Here is a 6412-nt window from a genome sequence, read left to right on the forward strand (position 1 = left end):
ATCCAAAATCAGATATTTGGGGATTCTGGAAATTTTAGCCCAAAGGTAATTTACGGACCACGTACATGACACATTTTAAATTATGCTTGTATCCTAGTATGATATATGGTTTTCATGATGTATATTGGGTTCATGTTTGACCAGATATGTTGCATATCAACAAAACTCAGGATATGCATCAGAAATGTCCGTATCTATAGGGAATCCAAAATCAGATATTTGGGGATTCTAGATCTTTTCGCACATTGAATATGCCTCAGAAATGGTCAATATTCTCTAGCAGATCCACTGTAAAGATATGACTTGAGGTCATATATGAACTCACTATCTGACATATGAAGTATTCTAACTAAATATTGTGATCAGATATTTCCAGATATGACCTAAGGCCATTTACAGAACATATACATGACAAAAATAAAATGTTGCTTGTATCCTAGTACAACATATTGTCTTTATGATGTATATTGGGTTCATATTTGACCAGATCTAGCATTTCCATGGAACTCAGGATATGCATAAAAATGTACTGTTTCATGACCTATCAATATCAGTTAAATATGTCGTCCAAAACAGGCATAATGGTAAAATCTGTAGTACGTATATTTGATGTGTAAATCGTTGATGATATATGCTACAGATTATTTTAATCAAAATAGGGTGTCAGTATATTCATATATACTGCATTACGTATATTCATACTTTGTATATGGCAAGGAGATGTATACTTTGTCCATATTTGATAAGATATGGTTGATGTCAACAAAACCTTAAATATGCCTCAGAAATGGTCAGTATTCTCTAGCAGATCCACTGTAAAGATATGACTTGAGGTCATATATGAACTCACTAGTTGACACAACAAATATTTTAGACAAAATATTATGATCAGATATTTCCAGATATGACCTGAGGTAATTTATGGAACATATTCTTGACAAAATTAAAATTACGCCTGTATCCTAGTACAACATTTGTCTCCATGATATATATTTGGTTCATATTTGACCAGATATGGCATTTCCATGAAAGTCAGGATATGCATCAGAAATGTTCTGTTTCATGACCTATCAATATCAGTTAAATATCTCACCCAAAAAATGCCAAATGGCAAAATCTGTAGTAAGTATATTTGATATGAAAATCGTTGATGATATATGCTACAGATATTGCCATTATTCTTAACAAAATAGGCTGTCAGTATATTCATATATACTGCATTACGTATATTCATACTTTGTAAATGACAACGAGATGTATAATTTGTCCATATTTGATAAGATATGGTTGATGTCAACAAAACCTTAAACATGCCCCAGAAATGGTCATTATTCTCTAGCAGATCCACTGTAAAGATATGACTTTAGGTCATATATGAACTCACTATTTGACACATCAAGTATTCTAGAAAAAATATTATGATCAGATATTTCCAGATATGACCTGAGGTAATTTATGGAACATATACTTGACAAAATTAAAATTACGGCTGTATCCTAGTACAACATTTGTCTCCATGATATATATTGGGTTCATATTTGACCAGATCTAGCATTTCCATGAAAGTCAGGATATGCATCAGAAATGTTCTGTTTCATGACCTATCAATATCAGTTAAATATCTCACCCAAAAAATGCCAAATGGCAAAATCTGTAGTAAGTATATTTGATATGAAAATCGTTGATGATATATGCTACAGATATTGCCATTATTCTTATCAAAATATGCTGTCAGTATATTCATATATACTGCATTGCGTATATTCATACTTTGTATATGGCAAGGAGATGTATACTTCATCCATATTTGATAAGATATGGTTGATGTCAACAAATACTTAAATATGCCTCGGAAATGGTCAGTATTCTCTAGCAGATCCACTGTAAAGATATGACTTTAGGTCATATATGAACTCACTATTTGACACATCAAGTATTCTAGAAAAAATATTATGATCAGATATTTCTAGATATGACCTGAGGTAATTTACAGGACATATACTTGACAAAATTAAACTTACGCCTGTATCTTAGTACAACATTTGTCTCCATGATATATATTTGGTTCATATTTGACCAGATATGGCATTTTTATGGAACTCATATATGCATCAGAAATGTTCTGTTTCATGACCTATCAATATCAGTTAAATATCTCACCCAAAACATGCCAAATGGCAAAATCTGTAGTAAGTATATTTGATATGAAAATCGTTGATGATATATGCTACAGATATTGCCATTATTCTTGTCAAAATATGCTTTCAGTATATTCATATTTTACTTCATTACGTATATGCATACTTTGTATATGACAAGGAGATGTATACTTTGTCCATATTTGATAAGATATGGTTGATGTCAACAAAACCTTAAATATGCCTCAGAAATGGTCAGTATTCTCTAGCAAATCCACTGTAAGGATATGACTTTAGGTCATATATGAATCAATATTTGACACATCAAGTATTCTAGAAAGAATATTGTGATCAGATATTTACAGATATGACCTAAGGTCATTTACGGAACATATATATGACAAAAATAAAATATTTGCTTGTATCCTAGTACACCATATTGTCTTCATGATGTATATTTGGTTCATATTTGACCAGATATGGTGCATATCAAAAAAAGTCAGGATATGTGACGGAAATGTCCGTATTCCAGAAAGAATCAAAATTCGATATTTTGGGATTCTTGCTCTTTTCGCCCAGTGTATTAGCACGACTGGTTGTGCGTTGGACTGGCGAGTGGGAGTCCCGGGTTCAATCCCCGCTTCCGCGTATCACTACACAGGCAATGATGGGAACCGAGCTCACCAAGACATGGTCTTCGGTGTCCAGTTTGAACCTGGTTCTCAGCTGTGACCGCATAGTGCTCTTAAAGCTGCGGGCTGCTGCTGTATCCGACTCGTCATCTCTCAACACCCCGTCGGGCCCCAGTAGGTTAAGGATCACAGGGTAAATAAATGAGAGTGAAACATGCAATTCTGCACACATGATGGTAGTTGCCTTTGCAAGTGGCCTGAGCACAGGCAGTAGCTGCTCGATCAGCTCCCACTGTGAGGCTCTCATTTGAAGGGTTTTTTTCACGGCGGGTTTGGTGACAGCCTCGTCTTCCAGTACGGCTTGGACTGGTATGCGCTGCTGGTTGAGTCGCTCCAGCATTGTAAACGTCGAATTCCAACGAGTGGCACAGTCATTCTGGAGCCTGTTGTCTTTTACCTTAGATAGATAGATAGATAGATAGAATTCAGTTGTCCAGTTGTAGCACAGCAGTATTATTTACAAAGTTACAGAGAAGTAAGAAAAAAGATATACGAGGAAAAAAACAAGAGCAGTACAGTACCAATAAAGAGAAGGTGCATCAATAGAGGGGGCGAATAATATATAAATACCTTGAGCGCGTCTTGTCGTTTCTTCAGTGCACATGTTGCTACAGAAGAGTGTCTGAAATGACGAACAACTCGCCTCGCCGCATCAATGGTTTTGGCCACGTCGGGCAAATCCAGACCCTTTTTAATTGCCAACTGTAACGTGTGGCCAGTGCAGCCAAGGTCTTCCTGGATATCCTCACACAAACCCATGGCTAGGTTCATGCTGCTGGCATTGTCGTGTACAACGCAGAACACCTGCAGGCCCCACTCTTTAATGGTATCGGTCAGCCTCTGGGCTATGTTGGTAGCTGTGTGGCGCTCTGCCATTAAGATGGTGCAGAGGACTTTGGCCTGCATCTCCCAGGCATCGTTGAGATAGTGCGCTGTCACGGTGATGTATGGCATCATGGTGGAAGATGTCCAGAGGTCTGTGGTGAGTGACACACACCGATCTTTCATTTCACCTTTTAATTCGGCTCTCATTTCGAGATACTGGCGTTTGATGTAGTTCCATAGTGTAGCATGCGAGGGGATAACGTAGTCAAGTTCAAAGAATTTCATGAGCGCCTTAAAGCCACGTCCCTTCACGACGGCCAGTGGTCTTGTATCCTTAACAATGAAGTTGACAAGCAGAGTTGTAATTTTGTGTTTTCGGCCGTCTGTCAAGCGACGGTTGGCGTATTCGCCGAGCTTTGTCTGTCTCGGTTTACAGCTTGCATTGCTGCTGCTGCTGCGGGCTGGGCCTGCAGGGCGGGCTGGCTCGCTTGGCAACGGGTGACGAGTTTTCAAGTGGGTCTGCATACAGGTGGTACTGTTGTGGTATTGTAGCTTGACATCGCATAGTTTGCAGATCACAGTATTGCCTTCTTGTTTAAAGAATTTCCACACCTTGGAAGTTTTCGGTCTTGTTGTAGGGCCAGTTGCATTTTCTGTCTCTTCCTCCATCATGAAATCAGTTTGCGACTGGCAGTGGCAGCTGTTTTTTCCCATTGGCAATTGGGTCAATATCAAATTGCGGGAGTTTTTGGGTTTGAAGATTTCTGGAAAAAAAGTAGTTTTTTTTCCAATATATTATTATTTATCCATACAAAGTATTCCTTAAAGATTATGTTTTCATTCATTGGCAAGCTCAGGCATAACTGATTTCAGATATTTATTTACAAAACTGAGTTGTCGACTCATTATTTGGTCAACTATGTTACGGACAAAAACTGTAAAATTTTAGCTTTGGATAAATGTAAAGTATTCAAACAAATCATTGTTCTTGGAAGAATATCTGTCCGCTTACCTACATTTTCAATTATAATCCCCAATTAATAAAGACATTTTCCTTTTTTTTGTATGTAAACCCCCCAATTCACAGAATGCAGTTCACGGTCAAGATATTTTCTCCCCAAACTCCTGAAATTCATGAATATTTTCTCGATTCAATTATACTGAGCTACATATTTCACAGCGATTAATTGTTTTAGTTTTTTACTTTGTTTTGGGAACATTTAAAAATATATATATTTTTAAAAAACATGATGGTAACTTAGTTGACAGCAAGGTATCATAGTTGACAAAGGTAACATAGTTGACTGGACATGAAAAGGTATAATGATGTATTGACATAAATAACACAATCATTAACTAAATTAATTCTTAATTACTATTTTATGTTAGCAAACTGCATATTCCATCTCTTAGTGCATTTAATTAAGAACATTGACATAGAGAATCGCAGTGGGCGTGGTTTACTGGTCTCACTAAAACATATCCTGTTCATTTTCCTCAGACATTCACAAAAATATTTATAACAATTATATGTTAAAGCTGTACTGTGGAAGCTGCTCAACTAGTGGTCAGTAGCGGTATTGCTTTTTTCGGCCGGAGTCGCCGCCGCGAGCACCTCCACCTCGCCGATACGCATCCGTAAAGCCGTCTCCCGTCATTTTTAGACCAGGATTGAGGGAGTAGCCTGCAAGATTCCTTCACCAATGTAAACACAGTTGCTGAGGGAAGCTACTTCCTTTAGAGACAGCAAGACTCGCTGTGATTGGCCGGTAGTGTATCATGTGGGAGATGACATCATTTTGCCGGGAAATTCTCCCCCCCTCACAACTCATAGAAAACATATAAAGAGAAGGCTTCAGAAGCTGAAAATAACAGAGTGGGTGTTCTAAAACTATAGCGATTTAACAGTTAGGACCATTTTAAGATTTGTTTTATAAAAAAAGTTACATGGTATAACTTTAAGCCTAGAACCAAGCCATCCAGGATTGCAGTGATTCATGACCATAAAACCTTTGTTTCTATAAAAAGACAATTTTGAAATTCGCTAAACAAAAGAGCAATTTAATATTAAAATATGTTTTCAGTAGGATCAAAGGTTGTATGGTTATGATTCACTGCAATCCTGGATGGCTTGGTTATAGGCTTACCATAATTGTTATAAATATTTTTGTAAAAGTCTATGGGGAAAATGAATGGGAGATTTTTTGGTGGGACCAGTAAACCACTTCCGCCGCGACGCTCTGTAATTGTGACAAAAACAAATGATACAGATTCAGAACAGTTTAAATGGATCACTAGCAAGTTTATTAACTATTAAACAATTTGTTTTGAATCCATGGAAATGTGTGTGTGTGTGTGTGTGTGTGTGTGTGTGTGTGTGTGTGTGTGTGTGTGTGTGTGTGTGCGCGTGCGTGCGTGCGTGCGTGCGTGCGTGCGTGCGTGCGTCTTTAAGCACGAAGATATGACACAGTTCAGTGCACTCGGAGGGAGCTCGCGAGCAGGCCCGGTCCTCTCCACGTGAGCCTCGCACCCCCCCGGTGAGCCTCGCACTAGAGTCGGGTGTCAAAAAGATGAGATGTAGTAACAGCGACACGCTCCCGGGTACACCACCGGCTCGCCTCGCCTGCCACGCCGGGGAGGTGGAGCATGAGCGTGCGCAATAGGATCCGAAAGATGGTGAACTACTGGGCATGGCGAAGCCAGAGTAAACTTTGGTGGAGGCCCGCAGCGGTCCTGATGTGAACTGTGATATGACAC

This window comes from Nannobrachium achirus (assembly GCF_963921795.1).
Source record: "Nannobrachium achirus genome assembly, chromosome: 16".
Taxonomy (NCBI): Eukaryota; Metazoa; Chordata; class Actinopteri; order Myctophiformes; family Myctophidae; genus Nannobrachium; species Nannobrachium achirus.